At 42.4% G+C, this 27,434-nt stretch overlaps 1 long non-coding RNA gene across 1 annotated transcript; it reads right to left on the minus strand.

Annotated features, from left to right (window-relative positions):
* Positions 1-394: 394 nt before the first annotated feature.
* LOC135236481 (uncharacterized) lies at positions 395-15,007 on the minus strand. Its single transcript, XR_010324593.1, has 3 exons — positions 14,705-15,007; positions 10,768-11,541; positions 395-3,005 (listed from the first exon to the last, which is right to left on the minus strand). It is a non-coding gene; the product is annotated as an uncharacterized LOC135236481 (long non-coding RNA).
* Between the last annotated feature and the right edge of the window lie 12,427 nt (positions 15,008-27,434).

Below are 27,434 nucleotides of genomic sequence, written 5' to 3' on the forward strand. Positions count from 1 at the left end.
CTCCTGCAATGGGCCACAGTTCCTAGTCAGTAAATGATAACGTTGGCTATTTACAGCTACATTAATCGGAGGTTCTGTGCAGTACCACCCAACATGAGCCAAGCAAAGGTAAGCCCGTGGTTTTGTAATCTGTGATCTCTTACAATCACTCAATAAACGGAAATCTGGCCGGGACTTCTGCAGAAAGGAGCGGAGAGTTGTCTTTCTGAAGGCGGGGCCAGAAAAGTGTGGAGTAATTCTCAAAGTAATTTAATGACATCTCTTCAGCAGTACACACAGCTCAAAACTGAAGTTACACACAGATGCTTATCGGGTGAGCAAACGGATGCACTCCCCCATGCACTTTGATAATCCGACTCCCCAAAGGCTAGTTGTGTGTGGTAGGGGTGTGAGCACGTGATTCGTGCGATCTCTTGTCAGACGTAACTCGCGCTGCTCGGCAACGGAGATGAATGTGACTGCTGTCTTAGTGGCGAGTGAATTCTACACCTCTGGAGATAGGAGGCGAGAGAGACGCGATGTAGGCTGTACACTGGAAACGCTGCGCACACCCAGCCACTGAAACCTGAGCTGATCTGCAAGCTCGGCCCTCCATCAATCTCAATCCACATACCACTCTGTGCAAAGATTTGCAAAAGCGTAGCATGGAATCCAACATGTATTTATTTTTCACAAGAATTTGCCACGTGACACCTGTAGTTTCTCAGAATCAACCCATTTCCTTTCTATATTTCCCCACTCCGTTGTTTCGAAATCATTACTTGTAAATAACTGCTTTCTGCAGTATATCTTGCCGTATTAAAACAGAAATCATTCGATCAACGCCTATGGCACGTCATGGTAATTTCCAGAAAAAATGGTTGCTTGGCTCAAACAAGCTCCGAAATAATTAAATGGTGTACACTGTTAGGAAAATGTTGTCAAAATTACAGCAACTTTCTGGCAACAATGAGTAATTTAATGGCAGTTACTGCAGTATATATCTCAATAGCTTTCACCATGATGTATAATGAAACACAGTACAGCACAGTCCACCTCCATGTTTGCACTGAAGGAACATTTCTGTATTTTAGATTATAGTAAAGGATGATTTCTGCAATGTTTCATCAGCCAAAAAGGAATTTACCCAAAACCTATTTTACATCTAAAGCAACATGCTGTATACAGCACCAACAGCGAAGTATTATTCAAAATACAGCAATACTTCTGTTAAAACAAGTAACATTCCTTACAATGTAACCAGTGCATTCCTTCATCCTCAACGGGCCACAGCAGAGATTCCTGCCCTGAAAAATAGTTTTCTTTAAAAAAAAAATGTTTTCTTTAAAAAAAATACATTTTATGCTGCAATTCCCTCCTCCACAACCACGAATGAATCTCCCACTCGGAGCAGCCCCTCACCTCCCGCACCACCCGAGCGCGGCGTTTTAATCCGAGAGCATTAAGGGATTCGCAAAAACCACTTCTGAACAAAAAAGCCCACAAGCGCGCAGGGGACCTCACAGTAGGATCACTGCACCCAAACGGCAGGACGCTAGCTTCTCACAGCGCCACCTTGGCTCCGCGCGCCAGTGTTGTCACAGCTGATAAAAACCTCAGATCTGGAGCTGGCCTTGCCACGGATTAATGCCTGGAAACACAGCCTGCCACAGTGAGGTCAAACCTTTCGCCTCTGCTGTGTTTACACAGAGCGTTACTTGAGCGTCGATCTGTCCACAGTCGGTTAAACAAGATAAAGAGTAAAGTTCCTCGGCTGGACATGTGGGGCATTCTGAGTGTAGCTTTCGACGGTCTTTCCTCAACAGTCCCGATCGCACTCAGGCTCAGTTGTGGAGTATTACTTTCATATTGGCAATCAAATGACTTGGAGATTTATACACAGAAGAATCCAATAAATTTGGGGAAAGTATTCCTTGATGCATTTCCTCATAGTAAACTCACAACACAATTACAACAAAGGATAAAACCACCAGGCCATAAGTTGCTGATGACTTAATTTGTTACTGTTAGGGACGATGTTTGAGTATCACACGGCAGCAATTTTCATTTGTGCAAATCATCAGTGAAGAAAACACAATAAATGTCAAGGGGGGGAGAGATAGTGGTTGGGAGACAAGGACTACTTTATGACACGCACGTACACTGTGGCTCATGGGAAGTGCAGTTTTATCACCTTTCAGTTGTTTCTTCAAATTAAGGTCAGAATTACTGACAATTTTATGTGGTCTAGTTATATTACCACTATGCACTGGGGTTGTGGAAGCTGTTTTGGAAAATAAGGCCACAGGGCAGCAGCAAGCAGGTTAGTGAGCTAAGCAGCACCCAGTAATGAAGAGCAGAAACACTAAAGCTGAAAAAATAAATAACATTTAAACCTGCTTTCAATCAACATTTACCCTGACCACTGACTCGGTAAAAATGCAAGTGTTTTTTTCCCTTTGGTTGGCAAGTCCAGTAACTGCCAAAATTAACAAAAAAACAGCTTAAATTTCCTTCATATTTTAAGTTAAGGATTAAAAATGAAATGACCTGTATATACTACAAAAAGATGCATATACAGTAAGTCTATACCATATCAAATGTGTATAGAACCTTACTGTAGCTAAATGCGAACATTACATCCAAACCATGCACATTACCAATTATTACCAATTCATTAATTTACTACCTCTAATAAGGAAGCTGATACATTGTGAAAATACAGGTTTTACATAGCAATATGTCTCAGATTATAGAAAAATAAGATCCATGGTTTACCTGGGAAACAGAATTTAAATCAGGGACATGATGGGTTTGTCCCTCTCGCTTCATTGGCCACTGACAACAGGTCTGGCCAATCGTTGGGGTCTGTTTGGGGTCTGACTGCACAAACTGCAGGAAGTGCACTTCTCTGATGCAGTTACTGCGCAGCTCAGCTGGTGCAGTGCAGAGTGAAAACAGCTGGAGACTGGGCTGGGCAGGTTGGTCTCTCTTCTTATGAATAAATGCAAGATGACAGCAAAGGCCTATGACAAAAAGGAGACAAATTGGGTTAAAACTGGTTCCAAAGATAACTACATATTATCTGAGAAAATCATTTAAAATTAGAATGGCAGGGTGACAATAAGCAATAATGAAACCATGAGTGTACTATACAGTAGGAAACCCACACACTGCAGCAGGGGATCCGCGGTGAACTGGCCTATAAAGTAGCAGGTCTTAAGACTGGAGTATGGGATATTAGCGCAGGATGCTGGTGTGAAACTCAAAGTGCAGTCCCAGAGACCGGACGAACAGAATTGAGCTAATGCAGGACCTCTGTGTCTGCAGACGCTACTGAAATTACACAGTGCAATCTCTGCTTCCGTCTTAATCTGGAACGCCCAGTTCTATTCTAAAACTGGTCCCATTGCTGTAAATTCAAAGAGGGCAGACTAGCTCCCATCAGAAGTGAGCTCAGCCAGCCACCAGAAATTCTCACACCGCAGTCCCCCAGCTGAGCTGCGCATCGTAGGTAGCAGGAGCAACCAGTCGCTGGCACTCCGTTGCCTGGAGGAGGCGCTATTGAGGAAAGTCTTGGGAACAACTCCTCCCTCCCCAGGCGATGACTCCAAGCCACAGTGTTCACTGGCGCCTCAAAATTTGATTCCAAGCCATGGAACGGATTATTGCACCAAGGACCAGCACTCGAAACACCCCTATCAATGAATTGCCTCATTCACACAAAGCGTCAACAATCTGTCCCCTGGAGGTCTCTACCAATCAGGGTAACAAGGGAGAAAAACAGGAGCACATGACAGGCACTGACAGTCAAGCAACAGAAACGCCCCTGCACTGGCGCACATAAATTAGGCATAAGTACGACGGCGCCGACAGGACAAAAGAGGGCTCATTCAGTGCTGATAGCGCGCCGGCTGTAGGGAAAAGGGCAGAGACTGCACAGGTAACCGCGACTCACCCACAGCTGAATGGCCCACTACATGTTCAGTCAAACCTCTGGAACTCTGCCACCATCTCACACATTTCATTCAGGATGTCGAAAAAAAAAACAAATTCCATTAATTGACAGTCTGTCTGTCTCATTGGTTTCATTAACCCATCGAGCGTGATGAATGGGAGATGGTATGAGTGGCGTGGGATAGGCTCTTAAAGGTGTACAGCTGTTCGTATGGCACTGGCCTGTAGTACTAGTCTGGACTGCTTGGGGCTCAAAAACATGTGTTTAGAGTTGGCTGGATAAAGCAAGGAGTAAAACTGCGACCACTGCCAAGCTCAGATCATCCTTGGTCTGATTACAGGTTAAAAAAAGATTTGCATAATAAAAATTGTTTCCGTGATGATATCGTGGAACAGAACAGAATGATTTATTCCTGCCAAGATTAGTTTTACTTGGGCAACACCTCTGTGACAATCTGATATTTATGATCCTAATGTTAGGCAGTTTAATGAGGACAATTTATGGATGTGCGCAAATTATATTTTTCATGTGAAGATTTATTAAGAGTAATGCTTCTCCAACTTAAAGAACATGTAACAAACAGGGAATAAATATTCGGTGACAGAAGTCACAGAGTGTTCTTTAAGAACACTCTGTGCCATAAAATGTGCTTTCCCTGCGTCAAGCAATTAAATGAGTCTATCATGCAAATTCAGCCTTGTATAGTTGTTCTTTATACAAATCAACAGCAAACAGATTGCACATTTGAAATGGATAATGACGCCAGATGGGAGAGTACTGTTCCAGCTTTGATTATGTTCATAACTGGGACAGCAGCAGTGATATCTGAATGAATAACACTGAGTGAATTAAACAGCGGATATGACAAGCTTTTCCAAGACCTACCATGACATTATATTCTGTACATATTGTGCATGGCCCATGTGATAAAATAGAATACTAAGATTACTTATATAAACTTTAAATACACTTCAAATATTTTAAGTATAAAATAGTATACGTAAGGTATCCTTCAACATACAATTTTTTCACGAAGGTTTGCAGTATAATGACGGGGTCACACCACCTAAATATAAAGTCACATTTTGGTACAAACGATACTCTCAAACAAGGAACTGAATATGAAAACTGGATTTTCACATAGTTGATATTTTTTACATTTTTATTGCGCACACAACACGGAAATGAAATCTAAAATGTGGGCACTGCATTTTGTTTTGAACAGTTCAGCGTGCATATGCATCCATAATTTCTAAGCAGTGCAGTCTTGTGGGGTAACGCTAGGGCTTCCGGTGGTTTTAGGTTCTAGGTTCTAGGTTCTAATCCCTAATGTTCCCCAGTGTATCATGCTAGGGCCAAAACCCGAACTAAGCAGCCAATGACTGGGTCAACGGTGTCAATCGGGGTCATGTACAATATCAAAACTTTCTTTCAGTCAGGGCGACAGTGCAGATGAAACAAGTTAGTAAAAAAAAAAAAAAAAAACTAGGTTCTTTTAAATACAACATGATACACACAAAGTAAATTAAAAATACATTTAAACAGTAATTGAGCTATATAATGAAAGGTTTAAGACAAGACATGGGCAGATTCTGCAATTACGTCTGCCTGTTCTACAAATTACAGTAACCAGCCAGGGTATTAGACTAATTAAACATTCCTTCACTGTGGTTTGTCCTTCGCATGAATGAATTCCAGCAGTGCGCAGCATGGCATTGCATCCAGTAATGTGTTCTGTGAGGGAGCTCAGTTTTGCACAGAGAAAGCATTTTTCTTTTTTTTTTTCTTTTTTTTGGGCTCCCAGGAGCTGTATAAAGTTAAGGCCGTTTCCCTCAGTGCAGCAATGCACCATCAGCCTAGATCAAGCCAAACCTCATCAGTGTGCACTATAAACTCCGTCACTCCCATTCGATCTCGATTGTGGGAAACCACTGGAAGACTGATCCCATCACTGTTGACACTTACAGAATGCAAGGTCATGAGATGATTGGGAAACTGCCATTAAGTGCCTCCTCAGTAGTGTGTGAAGCTAATTGCTAGTTTACTCACTTTCATTATGCGGTGCGGCTGAACTGTAATCGTTTTAATGCAGAGCCATTTTATTGGTTTCAAACTGCCATGCGCTTGGCTGCTCGTGCTGCTGTTGTGATATTGTGCCGATGTTCCAGGTAACTTAATCGTACCTGTTTGAAACCTGACCAGGAACTACTGACTGCAGGTTTTTATCTAAATCTGGCCCTCATACACAGACACACGCATGGAAGTAATGATTAATGTGCATTCTCCCTACCAATGCCATAAAATAAACATTTTACAAATAAAAGAGACAGTGGCACACCCCAAGGTCCAGTATCATGCTCTGTGTTGCAATGTTGAGTTCATGGCAAGATATTTTTCATTATGACCATTTTGTATCAGTCAAACTCTGAATTAATTCTGGAGGATCGAGTGTGAAGTCATTAAGGTAATTGGTATAACCTTTGTAAAACTATAGAATAATTGTGTTAGATAGCAGCCTAAAGAAGAAGTTTGAATTAATGAGAGAGAGGGATGTGACCATGCAGTTTCCCCACTTTCAATACTTAATGACGACATTCTTCCTTGGTTTAAAATAAATTATTTTTCAATCCAGTATTAGATTTCACAAGTTCCATTTACATGCAACAATAACATTTTCTCAGTTAATATCTACAACCACAGAATAACAATCCTGTGTCCACCTAATGAATAAAGTAGCCATTGACATTTTGTTTGCATGCTTTAAAGTCGAGCTCAAAGGCAAACTACAACGCAGAAGGATAGAATAGCACCTTAAGTCCGGATGAGGCCTAGCTGTAGTAGCGCCGTAGCTGTGGCAAAGGGAGTGATTTACGCACACTGACATCCACGGCTTGCTGTACTGACAGGATGAGCAGACACATCAAGCTACACGCAGGTACACAAACAGGGCTCCATCAAAGGCTGTAATTGTTTTAAATTTATAGACCCGCGTTGCCCTCGGGTGTGCGACTCGGCTTGCTTAACTCGGGAGGAGCCTTCGACGGTGTGCTTAATTCCGCAATCGAGGCCGGCTTCACATACTGCCTACCTTCCCATTACATGATTTATGTCCTCATGAAAAAAATTTTTTTAAATGAAAATGATTCATTCGATCGCACTGCACACTGACATCTTGTGCACAGTAATTTATATAAATCAACATCATATCATATCGTATCATAGCAGTGGAGTGTTATTTATGGTACATTTCTCGCAGATCTACAGGTTTCTTTTTTTAGTACATTGACACTACATTCCTACAATGGCTCTGCCTTGGGTGACAAGCGATTGAGCAATAGCTTCTTAAAATAATGATTCATTTCGCATTTTCCAAGTTCTCTCATTAATAAGACAATGTTCTGTTTTGCATTCAGTTTCATTATCTTTAATGCATGCACAGGACTGATACTATATCAAGGGTGTCAAAGCCAAGTCCTGGAGGGCAGGCAGTGTGTCTGGAGGCATGCGTGGTTTCTTTTCAATCAGCAGACAATTGGCCTTGGGGACATGTGTGGACTCCAGCCAATCAAGGGCTGATGTACTCCCGAAACACACAATAAACGAGCACACTACAGCCCTCCGGGACTGGACACTACCGCTGCTATGCAACAGCGAGCAAACTTAAACGACAATACTAGTTTGTTCTGAAAGGCTAAAACCTATTTAATGACGAAGTAAAACAGGGTGTATAAAAGTATAGCTACGTCCTTAATTGTTTAGTAGTAGGCAGCGGTTGTTATTAGGCATTGCAAATAGCATTATGGAACTTTATGTAATACATCTTAAGGAAAGAAAACAAGCACATATTGTCGCAAGTCTCTAACTAGAAAAGGCTGGTTAGTCACACAGTATATTTTAATTAAATGATCCAATTTACAACACTATTATTATCATTTCCACATTAAGGTTTTAAGTGTAAAACATCTTTACATTTTTAATATTTATTGAACATTATAATTTAATTTCTGCACACATAATTTATTTAATCACATAAGCCGATGGGTGAATTAATCTTTTCTTGGGTGGAGCCCAAGAATGATGCATGTGCTTCTTTAAAATTCTTCAGAAATCAGGATTTTAAAAAAAAATGGATTACACAGAACTACAGTATGAAAAAAAAACAATGTCTTAATATCTGAATTATTGCTAAACTATCATGGAAGCATACATTTAAGCATACACACCTGCTGGCGTGTTAGTAGCACCCTAATAACATGTCACCCGTACACTAAACTGGCTGCAAACGGACATTTGTCATAGTTTAACACTGTCAGTGATTAGTTCATCACAGAATGTCCATTTAAAATGAGCTCTTGACAGCACACAATAAAGTCTGAGGCCTTTTCAGCTAGTCATTAAATTATTAAACACGCCATCACAACATGCAAAGTGTAACTTGCTAGTGGAAACACTGCTTCAATTAATCAGAGCCAAAAGTCAAGTTCCAAGCCATAACAAAAGTTGGATTTCACACTTGCTGCAACATACAAAACACTCATTTTAGCTTATGCATGGTGCCATTATTTATACTATATTATTAATAATTTAACGGAATAATGAATCATAGATAACTGTAATTAATAAATAATGAATAAATTATTCAATGAATAAACTTGACAAATCAATAACTCACTGTATGAATACCTGCACAGGGCTAAATGTCGAAAAAAACAGAAGGTTAAGACGAATGATTCAGTACCAATACAGATATACACCCTGCCACTAAAATAAAGTAAAAAGGTGAATATAGAAATCTAGGATCTTTGCCTAAATTACTTCAATCTGAAGTGTTGCCTGCCAAAAGCGTTCAAGCTGAGGCTGGTTTCACTCAACAGGATGATGGATATGTGTGTGTGTGTGTGTGCGCACGTGTATTTGCGTGTGTGTGTGTGTGTGTGTGTGTGTGTGTGTGAGTGTGTGTATTGTGTGTGTGTGTGTGGTGTGTGTGTGTAGGTGTTGTGTGTGAGTGTGTGCGAGTGTGTGTGTATGCGCACATGCGTGTGTGTGTGTGAGTGTGTGTATGTGTGTGTGTGTGTGTGTGGTGTGTGTTTGCGTGAGTGTGTGTGTGAGTGTGTGTATGTGTGTGTGTGTGTGTGTGGTGTGTGTATGCGCGCACGCGTGTGTGTGTATGTGTGTGTGTGTGGGAGGGGCTGTTAATCTCTGGAGGGCACTGCCAAGCTCTCGGGGCACTTGGCTGGCAGCACACCAGCAGACGTATTTCGGCAAAAGCAGCAGCAGCAGCAGCCGCCCAATTTAAATCATCCAAGAAAGATAATTCATCAGACTACGCTTGTATTCAGTCCAGTTTGTCCTTAACTTTGACTTGACAAATAAATGTAAGATTTGTCATTTTCCTTTTTCCCCACCACAAACGGTTTGGCAAGTAGACGTTGGTGACTTTATAACATAAAATTGCATTTGTGAAAAAGAATTAATTGTCAGACATTTTCAGAAGATATTTATTTTATTTTATTTTTCTGAATGCTGGCCTTTGTTCTCTTTATTTCTGTGCTCAGTAGCGCAAAATGACTGAAGGAAGTTCCAGGAAAATTTTAATAGAAGAGGAAAAACTGGCACCGCAGTTGAAAAAAAAAAAAGATTATTACGAGTATTTCTTTTCATCCCCAAGCAAGAACCCTCAACAACACTTCCAAGTATAGTTGCTACCTAAGCTATGAAATCAATGAGTCAAACCAGAGGAATCTGACAGGCTAAAAGCTGAGTGATTGTTCAACTTTAAGGATAAGCCACGATGTGGTTGGACTTAATCTCGATGAGAGTCCATTCTCCAGGCAAATGAGTTGTTTAACAGTATTAAACACATCAGTAAAGCAGTTAGTCTGAAGACCTGAGCCTACTGCATGAGAAACGACTACACAGCCAGCAGAAAGTTTTAGGAAGCAAACAACAAATAAATAATCAGCTTGTGCTTCACATCAAGTACCTTTCATCATGGCAGTTACCAAAGAATGCCTGCTAATCTAAGAGCCATTGGGCAATTAGCCTGAGGTAATAAAAGCATATTTGTAATCGCGTGCTACCACTTATGCTTCCACGGTATAACAAAAGATCTGAATGTTCTTGATAAACCTCAATGTCTGAATCATAGAAAAGGAATATCATTTTCAATATCACTATGTACTCAATGAATTTGTGAGGAGGTTAATGGTTTTTTACGGGGTTAATAGTCTGCTGTTTGTTTCTTTGTTTGTTCATTCACAATGTACTTTGAAACTATTCCAATTTTGATTTATTGCCTTCTGACTAACAACAATAGTCCAATTACCCCAACGGCAAATCATCAGCAATTACAGTTAAAATGGAATTTTCTTTTCAACAATCAAAATAATTGCTATGTTCTTTTCTCCAAATCATCCCCAAGGTGTAGTCTGTTATGCTTTTCAAAGGTATTTGCATTCTAATGTTCTCCTCCTAATAATATTAGCATATAAACATATAATTATCTAGCATCCTGTTATGTTTATATGACAATGTAAATACACTAATCTTAGAACCATCCTGCATGTGAGTCCAGGCTTGTTTCTATACAGCATTTGCTATAAATATCAAACATGTTATTGTCAGTATGGTGTTGCAGCTTGTCAACAAACCTGAATCAATATAATTATTTGAAATACTTTAACCCTTAACTGCCAGCAAAATCTCTGCAGATTGCCTGACACTTCAGAGACAGCCATTCTAACCAATATTCAAAACCATCTGGTTCACAATGATACTGATAATGTTTTGTTGAACTCTCAGGTATCGAAAAGTGTGTTTTAAATTTGTACCTGACATCTGAGGAGTTCAAACAGGGGTCTCAAACACCAGTCCTGGAGGGCCACCATGTCTGCAATTTTAACTCCATTCCCAGAGGGTTGCAGTGCCTCCAGGTTTAACTCCAGTCCTGCTGGGATGCATGTCTGCAGGTTTGACTCCAGTCCTGGAGGGGGGCACTGTGTCTGAAAGTTTATCTCCAGTCCTTGAGGGTGCAGTGTCTGCAGGTTTAACTCCAGTCCTGGAGGGGGCACTGTCTGCAGGTTTAATTCCAGTTCTGTAGGGGTGCAGTGCCTGCAGGTATAACTCCAATCTGCTCATTTCTGTGGTTTGTTTTCAGTCTGCAGGAAATTTAGGCCATGGAAAAAAGGTGAACACACTATTTCACCAATAAGTAGCAAATTAAGCACTTAAGTGCTGTTAGAGAGTTTAAATTCTCTGGATATGTATTTGACCAAGGCCAAAAAAAAAAAAGATCAAGAGTTCCTGTAAATCACAAGTGCAAAGAAAAGAGAGCAGAGAGCTTGGTGTTAAGTGTCAGCTAGTTTTCATAAGGATGCACCTGGACGAAAAGGTTGTCTGAAGAGCTGGAACTCTCCGCGCTGCTCTCAGCCCATTCTCCGGGGACATCACACCATGAGACGGGTTTATTAAGGCCCCCCGCAGTCACCCCAGCTCCGCTGCAGCAAAGCGCCACTTGAGCGCGTGATGAAGTTACTCTGGGGGCCACAGCCAGGAGGGTGCAGAGTGACATCACCAACAGCTGTAGCATAGACTCTGAACCAGAACTGGGAACAGAGGAAGGAGGGAGGAGAAAGGGAGGTGGGGCATTAGACAATTGGTGAACCATTGCTCCCGGTCCACACTCTCTCATCTTCCAAACTTCTGACTCCTTTACAATTAATGGCTGTTGTTTTCTAAGAAGAAAAAAAAACTTCTTGTCCTTATTTTAAGCCAACATTCTGTTGAACAAACAAGCGTTTCACAGATAACAGGGTATTAATCTATAGTTACTGGTTATAGTTAGTAATCAGTCCATTTGTGCACCATGCTATTAATAGATATGTCTCTTCCTTAGCAGATACCTGTAGGCCAACGGCAACTGAGACACAGAACAGCTCTGTGTAATTTTATCCTTCTTTTTTTTTTACCATGAACATGTAGCTGGGGGGTATTTCACAAAGCAGGATTATTAAATTAGCTGGATAACCACACTGAGTAAAACCCGGAACATATCTTTTAACTTAAGACCATGTTCCAGATTTAGGAGCGTTCCAGGTTTACTCAGTGCAGTTATCCAGCTAACACAGTAATCCTGCTTCATGAAAGAGGGCCCATGTCGGTATATACTTGCATGACAACACTTCAGCAGCAGGGTTTTGCTTGACGATGTGAACGAACAGGTCACTGAAAAGTCACGACAGGTCTTTCAACAGAGCAACAAACTTCCTAACTACACCGTGACTCTGACATCAGTCACTTATTCAAAGCAAAACAATATCATCTGAGCAAGGGACTGTCAAAGCAGTTTTCAAAATCATTTTTGCCACAGCCTTTTCTTTTTTTGTTTTGCCATACATCATTGATTTTAGATAAAGACTAATCTCTCCAGAGTTCAGCTTGCTTTACCTGGCTGTCACTTTGCATCTGTGATGCAAGTTGAATCTTTGGGCATATGAAAAACACAAGAGTGTGTGACTGTGTGTGCGTGTGTGTGTATAGGACGACTGCTGAACACAATACCGGGCCATTTAACAGCACTGCCTTGGGTTTGTTCTAAGGCATTGCTGGTTGAACTTGTCATCATATAACGTGACATCTACACAGCAGGTCCTGAGTGTGCGTTCACGTGAGCATGTGTATGTCTGCGAGTGCTTGCCTGCGCGTGTGTGTGTGTGTGTGTGTGTGTGACCATTTGTGTTCATGCTGTTGTCTTCCAGTGAATCTCAGGAATGTCCCCAGTCTACCTGGCAGATCAGAGCAGCACCGAAACTGCAGACTGAGTATCGGCTCACTGCAGGTATGATACCGAAGGCCCAGTGCAGGCACACATCCGCACATCAACGTCTCGCTCCTTTGTGTCAGTTCACCCATTAAAAGGAGGAAGTATTTTATTGCACATGCATGCATGCACACACACATCCTCACACACACACACACACACACACACACACAGACAAACTTCACCAAACTCACTAATGTACCCCAAACGCACGCACACACAAACACACATACACACACACAAACATAAACAAACTCCTAAACATACATCACCCCACACAGACACACACATACACACACCTATGACACTCAGAAAACTACATTAAAGGGATACCGATAAAATACTCAAGCTTAAATTTGGCCTGAAAATTAAAAAGCTTTCCCATTTTTTTGATGACTGCTGTTTTCAATGAATGCATCCGAAACAGGTGCACACTCATTGTGTACCCTAGAGTGATTCATTTTCATTGTGACAAAAAGAGTGGAGGTCAGTCCCACTCAAAGCCCTGGCATGGCACTTGCCTTTCTGCTGCCCAAATGAAGATTGTGGACTGGGGGTTGGGGGGGTTTACGGGTGAGCTGGAAACAGCGACTGTGGACCCATTTGATGGATGGCGTTGTAGGCGATCACTTACGTCACCTATGCCTTGAACTGGCCTCGTCAAAAAGAAAAGAAAGACACTGTTCTAACTTAAATTTGCAAGCATCACTGAAATATCTTGTGGAATTTGCTATGCCATTTCCAAAAAGAGGCTTTATCCTTCGTGGAATTACACACTGTAGTTAAAACTTAAATTCACGGAAGAGAAGCCTGCTTTGGCCTCACAATATGTGAGACAAGTTATTACAAGAGGATGAATTGAGGATTACAAGACCCATCATTTCTTTTCATGACTGAAGTGCTTGGTGGCTGAATCATTTTCTCTCTTTCAAACAAATGACCCAGGCGGAGCAACACATAGCCTATAAGTGTTAAAGTCTAATCATTATGCCTTTGCAGTTCTCACATGCAACAGTAACTGGATGAGACACGCATTCACAATCCAGTACGATGCAGAAAATCCAGAAAATGCAAGAGTTCTATGAGAATTACCAGGCCTACCTCTACTCTAGCAACTTCATAACATTTTTTAAAATTAATTTTAAAATATCAAGCAAAGCCCTTTAAAAATAGTGCCACGTGCAGGAACTACGTAGGGGTACTTATTTTGAGACCCATTTCAGTATACATTTAATGGGGTTTGAAAACATACGCCAAGCCTGATGGATTTCAGCTCCATTAAGGGGACAAAGGAACCCGTAGAATGAAACGCTCCGAAACGTCTTTCTCAGCATATTACAGAATCATGCCGTATGAGAGTGTTTATGTATTCAAACAGGGTTCTGTTGTCTTGTTCGGTTTCATAAGGCAGCCGTGATAAACAATCACATCAAATCTCAGCGGGAATTCATGTGAACCTAGACTCTTAGCAACCATTCACCGGTGCTTCCACACAGTCTCAAGAAGCATGGTAAGATGAAGTCAAGGCAAAACGATTAGATGCTTTAATTTCACTACAGATGATACTTAGCCACGGAGACAAACACACCTCTCTCTCGCCCTGCTGTTTGTTTACTCGTTCCCTAGCAACCATGGGTTATTTTCCGGTTCTCTTACCTGTGTCTGTGCGTATACCCACTCCCCCATACCTTACCTTTTTCTGCCCCCGACAAACGCAGCCTCCGCTGAATTTACGACATATTGGTTTGACGATGCGAGTACGGTACGACAAAAATCAAACGCATATAAAAATGTCCTCTTGCCAAAGCCCTGCGTATCATTTGGACTGTCGCTAACTAATGTGTGCTTTAAGCATAGGCTAAATCAGAGATATGCTACCACAGGACTCGCTTTTGAGGCATTTGGCATGTGAGAATAATCAAATAGTCCCCATACATACATCGCGATACCTTTTAAATAAAGGGCAACACGTTGCAGAATGTTTCAGCAATCTGGAGATCGGGTGTCTGGTCAGGAAAAGAGCTCGTGTTTTCGCTTGTAGAATCCTTTGTTCTGTAAATCTATGGGGATTTGTATTTTTAAAACAGTATTTATGGTAGTAAATCCACCCAACCGCTAAATGGTTGATCTGTTAAACACTTTACACCCTCCTTCTGCTTCGTTATGCGAAGCCGTATTATCAGACATGTGCTCGCAGATTCGGAGCGGGATGTTTTGCAAGATTTAGGTGCGGTCACTGAAAAGCCGGGTAATTTCTAACAGGTGCACTCTGCTCCTGAGAGGGGCGTGTTCATTTATCCCGCATGTTTTTTTTATTCTGTGAAGAAAAACTGTTTTTCAGAAGAATTAATCTAGACCAGTGGTGTCAAACTCGTCGCCATGGAGGGCCGTGTGTATGCAGGTTTTCATTCCAACCAATTAATGCTGCCTTAATTGAGTCCAATTACTCATTCAGCCATATGCGTTTAACTGCATTGAAGCACAGAATATAAGAAAATTTTTATTTAGACAATGCGGGTCACCATAGACGTCGGGTCACCATTGTGCACAAACCTGCATCCCTAATTCAGCAAATAATTTAACTAATTATATAATCAAGATCTGAGGCTGGAATGAAAACCTGCATACACACGGTCCTCCATGGCACGAGTTTGACACCACTGATCTAGAGGAACACGAGATAGCAGGCTGCGGCACCGGTGCTCTTCTCGGATTCTGCAGATGAAAGTTTAAACCTGATAAAGCGATGTTTAAAAGTTGAATCCACGGATATTCTCAATTATATCTGCGGAATACATATTGTTGATGCTGATGTCATTCAATGTGCGTGTGATTTTAAGTAGTAGGCTACAATAACACTTACTAGGCTATATTAACAACCTTAATGGTCTTCGGCTTTCTATAGCCTACCATATATGTTATATGGTACTGGCAGTTACTTTACATCAAATTGCAATCACTAAGCAGAAATGGAGAACATCAGTGTTTCTCACAGGAATACAGAAATGTGATACCACCAAGAAGGCACAGAGGCCCCTTGGTAATTAATGAGTTTAATTTTAACCTAACAAACAACAATTTGTGTTATAACTAAAGAACGGACCACTGGACAGGCACAGCTACAACATTATGCAAAGGGAAATCCAAATAAAGAAAGAAAAAAGGAAAAGTTATCTAAAGAGGGTCAAGAGACCCGTGGTGCAATCAGAAGAGGTGAGCCCTCAGTATGCATCAGAATGTGGGCAGGGTTTCTGTAGTTGTGGCTGCAGTAGAGAGCTCATCCCACCACCAGGGGGCCAGAAGACAGACGTGACCTGGAAATGCAGGTACGGGAGGGGGGCAGATGCCCAAAGGTAGCCCTGGTCAGTGTGTAGGGTCTGATGATCTTTAGAAGATGTAACAGAGCTGTCCCTTTAGCTTTTCAAAAGGCTAGCATCAAGGTTTTGAATCTCATGTGAGCTGATATTGACAGCCAGGGGAGGGAGATGAGAAGGGGAGTGACATGGCTGAGTCTGGGGAGGCTGTATATCAGCTGAGCAGTGGCATTCTGGTGAGCTGCTGGGGTCTGATGGCAGAGGCAGGGAGGCCAGCAAGGAGGAAGTAGAGAGCACAAAAACGGGCAGAAAATCCCATTCAGAATATAATTTCTCAATTCACGTATGTGGAATAGTTAAACATCCAGATTATTAGCCTGGTTGCAACCAGTTGATTTTATCAGTGTGCAACTGCTTTTATCAGTTTGGTTTTATCAGCATCCATCTTAGCATTTTCCAAAGAACAGGCATTTGTTTTTGTTTTGTTTTTTGATGCAATTTCTACCCTGACATATTTGAGCAATGACCCATTACAAGCATCTGGATACACGCCAGCACTGAAGACTTCCTCTATTTTAACACTGTGTATGGTTAACTGGACTCAAAGGCACTGCATCTGTTCCAGAGAAACAAATAAGTAACATGGAGAGGAATAACAAGTATTTTGCAGGAAGTGCGCATAGAGTACATCTCAGATTTAAACAGGAATTCTCCCAGAAAACATCAATCAAACAAAGCCATGAGTCCTCAAGGTGCAAGAGTGTTGATTTTATAAAGCAATATAATTTTTAATAAACCTGATAAATGTCTTTTTGAAACTGGTTGAGTAATCCAAGTCAGGAGCGAAGCTGGTACTGTTCTTGCTCGCTGCAGGTAATTCTGCATCTCCATTCTTCAGCTGCCCAGATGGTCACATTTTTTACAGGGTATATTTATATGTTCGCTTTAGTTTGTCTTTGAATCCTTGCTCACTTGCATAATGTGCTTTTTTGAAGTTGGTAAATCATATGTAAACTTTAAAACTCAGTTAAAGTAATTACATTTAATTACATCATCCTATGACTAAAAATGGTAATATAAGGTTTCTTGCTTATGTACTAGTAATATAGAATGTCTTACTGCATGCGATGAATAGTGTGGTTTTCATTTACCAGTGTAAATGAGGTACCCTTATGAACAAAAATATACATACAATTGGTAACAAATTGCTCTCACTCCCTTGTACAACTTATAAAATTACACTATAAATGATAAAACTCATAACAATAAAATATAAGCAAATATATAATATTAATTCTGTTTAATAAAATATGGAAATAATAATGCCTTTTTGAAATAGCTTGACAACTGAGGTAATTGCCGTAAATCAGGTCAACAAAGCTGAATATTGAGCTAGCCCTTTTGGCCCACAAAACCACACTTCTAAGCAACTGTGTCAGAACAGGTGTGGCCCACTGTCTCCTCTTATGGATATAATAACCACTCAGCCTTGGATTCTCAGAGGCTGGGATTTCTGGGTAATCCTGCTAAATCTCCCTGTAATTCAAAGGGGATTGTGTTCTTCAGTAGAGAAAGGGACCCTCCCTCTGTGTGTGGGAGCTGGCTGTGTGGATCTGACCCTGCAATGAGAGCAAACATGGGCCCGGCCCCAACTCCACCTCTGCGTCAGGACAAGGCCAGGAATGCACTTGGGTGTTCAGGGTTGTGCTACTGTGCGACCATGAAGACCACAGCCTGATTTGCAGCCAATCGCAGGAGGTGGGGGGTCCTCTCCAGCCAGTAACCCGTGGTTGCAACTGTAAACATGTGCATTTGTGAAAGATTCAAATTGTCTTTGATGTGAGAACAGTATGCTGATTGGCTGAAAGATTATATATTATCTTGAGCTGACTTGATCTTCCTCTTCTCTCCCTCCCCCTCTCTTTGTGTCCATATTCCTCAAAAACATTATGAATGATGCATTTACAGATTTTCTCTCACAGTATATTATGTTTTTCCATACTTTTTTATTGTAAAGTTTTCTGTTATTTTAATGTTTGAATTTTATTTTTTATTTTTTGTACAAAAAAAAAAAACTTCAAGACACACATGCACGGTCCATACATCCCTCAAGATTATATTTTCAAGCGGAAAGGAAAGACTATGCCCATCCTTTCAACAAGGTTGGAGGCAATGACTACCTTGAATCTGTGAGCAGAAAATGGCTTTGCAGACAAGTTCTTTCCCAATTGGCTTTGTAAAGAGGAAAGACTGACGCTGCAGGGCAAGAAAGGGTTAAGAAGGGCAAGGCTGGAGGAACAGGATGTGATTCTGTCAGGTGTCACAATCCCCCCCCCCCCCCCCCCCCCCCCCCCCGAACCCAGCACATGCATTTCACTGCTGTCAACAATGTACACACAGAGTGAAAAAACCTGGTAGGGTTACTGTCATTATAGTGAGTGCAGCCTGGCAGAGCAAACAGTCGACATGCAAGAGCCAATAGTCCCCCCTCTCTCTGCCTGAGACCAATACAAGAGGAAGAGAAGATTTGTGCAGAGAAAAAAGAGGTGATTGTGAATGGTGAGGATGAATCCCAGTTGTTTATTTACACTGGGCACTTGTCCCAAGGATGGCCAGTTTTTGCCTTTTTTTTTTCTTCTTGCGGTTGAGATGACAGATTTATTGATGCAATAAAATAAAGAATTTGTAACTCAAATCCTCAAATCCGTATTCAATTACTGGAGTGAAACTGAAAACCCAAATTGGTGGAAGACTGAGGTGAGCATGGGGAAAGTGCAGTCGATCGTGTGGCTCAGATGTGTGTTAAAGAAAACAAAATATGTGCACATCGATGATGTCACCTGTGGTCTCTCAGATCATTCACTGGCATCGTTGAGTCACTGATGTTCAGCTGAATAAGGTTTAAGTTTCTATAGAAGGTGAGAATGTGCTCCAGCACACAGGCAGCCTAGTAGTGGATTCCCATGTAGACCCCTGCTCTCTCAGTGCTTTGCAAGTTCAAGGGTAAATCCTGTTATATATCCTTTTCCTTGCTATATTTGCAGGTATGCCAACAAAAATGGAGCTGCAATCTAAATCGTCATCTCTGTTTTTCATTAAACAATCCCAGAATGCCATTGGGCATTGGTAAGGGAGTATGAATGCTAATTAGTCAGAATGTGCATCTAACATATCTGTGCTGTAACATCAAGTGCTGGGATTCAATCCAGTAATGCTCTGGATACTGTTTTCATGGTGTGGTCCCACATGCAGGGGTCTGTATCAGCCGCTGTCTGTAGTGGGAGGGGTCTGTGAAATGAGATGTTGGTGGTGCCCCAGTTGATAGATAATGTTAGAGATAGGTAATGTCAGAGTTGATTGATATCGTTAGATATCGTTAGAGAAGTGAACATAATCTGAAAGCGGGTGTCGCCTGTCGGGGCACAGCGCAGACGCGGGCGGGAATCGTGCAGTTGCGCGGCGCTGCTGCTGCTCTTGGCAGCGGCGGTGTTTGTGTAACCCGGGACCCACGGCGCCCCACGCCCACTGCAGAGTGCGGAACGTACCGCTTCGGCGGAGACGGGCTCTCGTTCACCGAACGAAACTCCCCGCGTTGCTGCCAAGATTCTTCTTTCAATTGCTGCTTGCTCTGAGGCATTAGATAAATAAATCTTTTCTTTTTTTTTTTTTTTGGAGAGGAAGATGTGTTATGTCAGTCATGGGGAACAGAGGTGGCTTTGTCATAGTCCATGCTCCTTTGACAGATATTTACCATTGTCTCATGTTTGAATTACATCTACTTACTTTTTTTTTTTTCTCTCTCTCTCAGGAAAAACACAAGTGTGCCTGAAGGGCTTGCAGTGAACAATTAGCCATTGTTCTGTTCCCCTCTGGCTCACCCATACCAGATTGTACAGCCAGCATAATAGAATTAAACATTAAAGTGAATGCGTAAATATTACCTGCAGTGGTCATAACGCATTTTTAAACACTGTAATTTTCAGGAAGCTGCCAAAGAGTGGCCTTAATGTAAACAAAATAAACTTGAATGCTTAATGGAGAAATGCTTTTGAAGTGCTACTCTTGTGAGGCAAAATAAAAAATCCAAAATATGTTGAATCTTAAGTCAAGAGTCATATTTCAAATTCAAAATAATGAAGGATAACTGGAGTTGTAAAATGGAATCCCTGTCATGTTAAAACCATTTATCTGCCCCATATCATGTGCTACTGCATGTCACTAGAATATATATATAGATTTTGCAACAGTTATTTCAACTAAAATGGTTTCTTGTTTCCTTGTCTGAAAAATAACAATTACGTGATTCTATTGATAGATGTCTAATGTTTAACAGATAGGTGCATAGGTGGACAAGACTGAATTGTAGCCTCTTGTACATTTTGAGATCACTTCAGGAAGTTAACAAGCATTTGAAAATAAATAAAGAGTTTTATAACTCTCGGTACCTTTTAAATAAGTTGGAAAGAAAAGATCAAATGGTTAAGCTTTTCAGCTATCATGCATTATCAGGTGACTGGCTGCTCACTGTCATTCACAGGCAGCGAAGCCTTCTGATCTAATCTGGATGAACAAGCCAGTGGTTGATGGTGAGTGGTAGTTCCACATGTTGCCCATTAGGGGGCAGCGAATGTAGTGAATTCTCTCCAGCCTGCGAGCATGTTCAGGTGCAGGCCAGGTTGTGTGTGATAGGGCTGGTGGACGGGGGCCCCTGTCGGGATGATTACAGACAGCAGAGATGATTACAGTTATCATGCAGAGATGTCCATCCCACTTAATGGAACACTCAGTGTCCATCTCTGAATGTACCAGGTCTATGCGCTAATGCAGGAATAATCCCAATAAAAATAGTCCTTAAGTAAACTGTACTTGAGTTTCGAAAACAAATCACCTGATGCCTGCACTTAGGGACAGTACAAAACCCCCACTGCCCGCCCCCAAATGCCGCTCCCGCCCATCCTGCCTTTTACTCAGTCCAAAATTTATGACTGCCCCTCCCTCCTGTCACATTACTGTCCCTGAAGAGTGCACAAAGACTCGCTGTTTGCTCGTACCTACAGCTGAAATGACATCAGCGTAGACTTTTCAAGAGACCTCCACAACAAGGAAGAGGACAAGCTTAGGAGTTTTACTCCTACCACTAAATGGGTAAACAGAGGTCATGGAAATTGTAATACTTGGTCAAGCTTGAAATGTTGTGTTCTGAAATATTTTTTTAAAATATACTATACCTGCAATGGTATCGTGCTCAAAAAGCACATCATAAAGTATTATTTTATGCATTCCACCATGGCAGAATCCAGTCAGTGTATTTAATGTGTAAGGCAGACTTGTTGACTTGTTGTTATTCTGTGCATTGATTTAATGGAGAGAAGGCCAGTGGGAGCACCAAATAATCTGTGTTAGGAGGACTGAGGTTGAATAAAATCAGATGAACACTTATACATTGCGTGCCTGCGTGCTTACACATAAAATGGGGAATGACCGCTCAGACGCTTTGCTTCCCCCCACCCCTCTCTGGGCCCACAGGTGCACCCCAAATCCCTGACCTGACCCTGTCGGGAGACTGTGGTAAGGGCAATAGTGACCAGCGAGGGGCGAGGGGAGGCAAAACCCCGCTGGGTACAAAGGCCCATCAGAGAGAGGGTTCAAGGGGGTGTGGCTCACGATGAGCAGCCACAAGCCTGACCCTGGGTCACCTGGGCGACGGATACCGTGGCAAAGCAAACACGTTCCCTCTCCGGTCCCGTCTCTCCATCCCCACCCTTGACCGTCGACCGCGAAACCACAGGGCCTGAGGGAAAAGGCTGACCCCCCTACCCTAATCCCTACCTCTCCCGAAACCACGGCGATGCGACCGACGGGAACTCATCCATCGGATTTCTTCCATCCTTTTTTTCCTCTCTTTTTGCTTTCTCAGCCAGTCCAACACGGGCGGCCTGGGTGAGCGGGAGGGCCGGGGGATTAGGAGAAGTGTCATCTCGGGTGTCACGCCCATCTGTCGCCGGGATCGGGTTATAAAGAGCCGTGATGTCGGCCGTACACACATCAATCAACAGCAGATCCAGTTCAAACAACCCCCCCCCCCCAAACTTTTATCAACCCTTACACCCCCATCCACAGTCCCCCCTCCCCAGAGTCCCTGGTGGGTCTGATCATCTGAGTACAGAAAAAATAGAAAGGTGATATATGTATGTATATATTGCAGCTTTTTGTTTTTAATTGCTGTGTGCAAGCCAGCTCCAAATTTCATCAGCCTTAAACGTCGGGGGTGGACCTTTTTTCCGAGACCTAATCAGGAAGTATCCCATCCTTGCATATTAGGAAAATGAAATCATTACCTCCCACATGATCGGAAAAGAAAACAATCTTCTTGTGCGTTTTCTGACAGCGTCTTGAAAGCATCCATTATTGTGGATTTTATCATTAGGTTTGAGGAAATGATAATGGTTACAGTTTAGTAATCAGATGCTGGATAGATTTCACCCTCTGGCTTCGAGACTTATGCCTATCTATTTCTGTTTTTCATCTTCTCTGATGTTTGTAGAAGTGTCAGATGACAAATATATGGTTGCTGTTAACTCGCTGTCACAAGTTATGGTGACTTTCTCAGTGTATATTCTTACTCATTTTTGCAGGTACAGAAATATTTCAAACAGACCCACACACACACACCCACACACACACACACACACACACACACACACACACACACAGACACACACAGGCACACGACACTCATATACGCATGTACAAATGAAATACCCATGTATACGCTTACACACAGGTACAGGCACGCACAAACACACACACACACACTCACAGTCAAACACAGCTCTTTATCTCCAGCATCTCAAGCCATTCCCTTATGTTTCATCATATTTTAGTGCTTATGAAACAGCACAGATTTGCTGATGACTTAAAGTTCTTTTTTCTGCCTTACCACCCACAAATGTCCCCTGGTCCATTAGGCAAGACGCGCTCACCTCGACAAGGACACACTGCTCTCCTCCTCCTTCTCCTCCCCCCCCACCCTCCACCCCCCTCCTTACATTCTGAATAGATGGCACTGTGCCAGAACTGAGCCGATAACATCTTGAAGGAAATATTACAGTATCACATAGTTGATGCAAATTGCCTAAATGTTTATAGCAACCAGCACCACAACACATGCTAAAGGCCTTACCCTCGATCAGCAGGCTGTCAGGCTTCATGTGGATTGTGGTTTTTGATGGTTTTGACAGGTTCCCAACGAGAATCTACTCACCTGAGTGTGCTCTCCTGCAGGCTTGCCATAATGGCCTTTTTGTTTCGCGAGTCGGGGGGGGGGGTGGTGGCGGATTTCATGTTAATGACTCAGTGTCACACACTAGTCCTTCCCTCTGTTACACTCAAAAGTTTTCAGAATCTGGAAATTTTCTTTCTGTTTTCTCTCATGTATGTTTCACTTTTTTCATAAGCGGCTACAGCAAGAATCACTTGTTGGCAGAAGCAGGCATTAACGTTTCCCCCCTCAGCTAACAAGAAGCAGCTGCAGTTTAATAAGGCTTGTAATAACTTTCCAATTGAAGCTAATGCTTGTAAAACAAAAATTGTATTTTAATGTTTATATTCTTTCATCCTAACTCTGAAAGTGTTGGAAATTGGCAGATTGAAATACTCCTACCTGTGGACTCGTGAAAGAGGTTGTTTTTACTGACCAAGCCACATCATCTCTGCAGCCTGATGCTGAGGGACCCCAAAAATATATGAGGTGGGTAATCTCACAGTCAGCAGAATCGTGAAGTGCAGCTGACATTGTAAAAGAGGCTCTCTTCATTTTCTCTAAAACCGCACTTTTGTGGAAGTAATTCACAAATGTTTTTTTTTTTTTTACGACTGTCTAAAAAAAGCCTTTTTCTGAGCTTCCACAGAAACATACCTGCTGTCTAGTCGGCGATGTGAAAAACTTATCAGTTTCTCCAGCTTTTAAAATCTTCCCAGGTGTGCTCATGTCACACCCCACCTCGTCTCACTTCACTTGCTGCCCATTACTGCTCACATCAGGTGTAAAACTGTGGTACTACAACCACAGGGCAGTGGCACGCTCGCTTCTCCGAGCCACGATGCCCGTCTGCATTGGCTCCACAGGGGTCCAACCAACTTCCCAAAGTGGTCAGGACAGCAGAATCACTGGCCATGTTCTAACACAGATTTAAAACATGTCTCTCTGGACTGAATCTTGGTTACCAGACCCACCCCAATGGCGTTCCTGCCTTTTTTCAGGTTGTGCTTTTGTGTGGTCTTATGTTTCTCAGGCCATGTCATGCTTGGAATGTAGCCAGTATATATTTACAATATTCACTTTGGTTCTTGGTTAGCAAAGTTAACTTGCACTAGACCTTCAGTGATCCTACATCTTTACTCATTGGTAGCTGGGCTAGGCACTACTGCTCATGTTAATCAGGTGAATACATTACGGGGCGACATAGCTCAAGCTCAAGCGGTAAGACCGATTGTCTGGCAGTCGGAGGGTTGCCGGTTCAAACCCCCCCCTGGGCATGTCGAAGTGTCCTTGAGCAAGACGCCTAACCCCTAACTGCTCTGGCGAATGAGAGGCATCAATTGTAAAGCGCTTTGGATAAAAGCGCTATATAAATGCAGTCCATTTACCATTTACATTTATGTTCTCCTACATGGTGCGTTGCTCTGGCTAGAAGTGTCTGCTCAAATGAATGCAATTCAACAGCAAGTCGCCAAAACCTGTCCTTTGAACGTATGGGGTCTGTGCTCAGGAAAAAGAAATGCATACTAGAAAGGCCACAGGTCACTCAGTGTGTGTGCCCACACACACACACACAGGGGAGATCTGCCTCAACAGAATACCCTTACCTGGGAATGAGCTGTCAATCAAACTGTCAGGCTCCACCCACTGGCACACCACTGACCTCTGCTATCAGCATGCCGAAGTCAAGCTTGTGTCTCCAGAAACATTTTGACATCAGCCTCTGTCAGAGCCATCAACTATGAGTGGGACAAGGTGCGGAGCGAAAATAAGAGCTTTTAAAGGCTGCTTGTCAAAATACTCCCTGCCCATTTTCCAAGTCAGATTATCGAGAGCGGACACATTGCTGGCTGTGGATCGCTAGCAGCTAGAAGAACAATCCCTAACTTTGTGATTCACAACTTCCCTCCTGTCGAAGCTCCACTCATTCATTTCAACGGTGTTTTCCCGCAAAAACCCTGTCAGTCAACAGAGGAGAGGCCTGAGGTTTGGGTGAAGTGGCAGGACAGTATGACCACATCTTTCATAAAATAAACTCTCAGCTGCTCCCCGGAAAAGGACCGAAAGCTATTTCATAAAGTTTTCTTCACACACCTGGGTTCAAAGCCAAAAACACGCTCGGTCAGAATAAACAGGACCACACCGATGACAGACATCGGCCCGGATACTTGTGCCAGGCGAGGAGATTGAGCGTGATATTAGTGCCTTGCTTCCATTGCGCACGTTTCACTGGCTAAAACAGCCTTTCAACAAATACGTAACTGTGCAGAAATTCAAAACTGTGCGATCCAACATTACGCAGTCAGCACCGTAACCCCCCCCCTCAAGTCCAGCCCCCATCTAGTAATACATTTCCATTTCCTAGGCTTTACATCCCACTCACCTTATAAATCCAACTCAGAGTGTAAAATGCAGATTACAAGCCTTCTGAGCTTGTTTTTACATTGCCTAAATGAAATGCGTTAAAAGCTGTTCTTTATCATTAGGGGGAAATCAAACAGAGAGAGAGAGAGGGGGGAAGGCGGGGGCGGGGGGGGAGGAGGGACCCCAGAGAAGGAGCAGGCCCAAGCTGGCAGTCTGCATTTGTTGGCAGGGCCCACATATCCAGATCCCAGCCACCCAAATAAAAGGCTTACAACAGTTGTTCTCAGTGGCTTCTTTTAAAAAAAGGATTGGGCCTCATGAAGCTTCTGGAAAGAAAACCAGACTGTGGACTGACCCATTGAGGAAGAGCCAACAAGAGAACAACAGACCAAGGCAGCGCCGTCCTGTGGCACAATGGTACTAATAGCAGTGTCATGGTGGGCTCTTTTCTCTTCTGTCATTAATTGTTATGCCACTATATTCTATATCACTATATCCATGCATTTCTATCCACACCTCAGTAATGATTTGTGCAGTTCTGTTTCTCTCTTTCACTCACTTATGAATAATTGCAGTACTGTATAGCCTATAGATACAAATACATGTAGGCCTACTGTAGCACTAATGCTAACAGCAACCTTACCATGGACTTCTCTAATCATTTATAAAAATTCTGCTTTTGCAAACTTATCAGTGTTTTCATGTTAGCCTACCACATCAGGCCTGCCCACATTCTACTCCACTCCTCTCTGTTTTATCTCAGTGTAACAAAGTTCAGTTAATAAAAATAGAATAAAATGTGAAATAAAATAGGGGGGGCGGGGAATGGGAAGGACTTTTCCTGCCGGCGGAGGCAGGGCAGACAGGTTTGTCACAGTATCCACGACAGACAGCCCTAAGCCAATAATTACAAACCGCCAAATTGACCCTGGGACATCCCTAAAGCGAGCTCGCAAACAACCTGATTTACCAGACCGCAGACCGCTTTGGGTGGGAGGCAGTGGGATTCGCGCATACTGAGCAGAGCAGCTCCGTCTACCAGACAGCCAGAACGGGGGAGGCACGGGAGACGGACTGGGCAGTAATTGCAGCGGTAAATAAATTAGTCAAGACAATTTAAATCAAAGCGCTCCGTCAGCTGCCATGGAAATAGAGCATGAAAGACCGGCACGAGAGCTAGGTGTCCGTGAAAACGGTTTTATTTTTCGGTGGAGGAAGCAGATGATTCGTTAACAGCAGGAAGCAAGTCGCGGCAATCGAATTCGCCGGGACTCCCCCGGAATCGAACGTTTCCTGAGCATGTTCGAGGTTCAATATGAAAGCTTAGATTAAAAAAAGGAAGTGAAGCAGGCGCGCAGCCCCAGCGCACCTGCTGAAAAGACAGTCCGGCACTCAGTCTTTATAGTGTAATTATAGTAAGAACTAATTAATGTTCTTCTGACTTCATGTAATTTGAAATTTGTCCAAAAAACCATTCATAAAAATCTTCTGTGGTGTGCAGAGCAAATTGGCCATTTATAGCCATTTTATATATCTTATAAAAAATATGTTCTTTCATTGCTATTGTTACTGAATTTATGATATTTTATTTTATGCGTATTCGTTTTTGAGTGCAATCTCAGTGTTGTTTCTTCCTTATTGTTTCATTGCAGGCTAATATGATTCGGACATACTGTAAGAAATGTGCTTTTTTAATAGAATAAATAGAAGAAGCCTCTGAAGTATTTGCCCCTTTGGATT

Source organism: Anguilla rostrata, chromosome 12, assembly GCF_018555375.3.
Source record: "Anguilla rostrata isolate EN2019 chromosome 12, ASM1855537v3, whole genome shotgun sequence".
Lineage (NCBI taxonomy): Eukaryota > Metazoa > Chordata > Actinopteri > Anguilliformes > Anguillidae > Anguilla > Anguilla rostrata.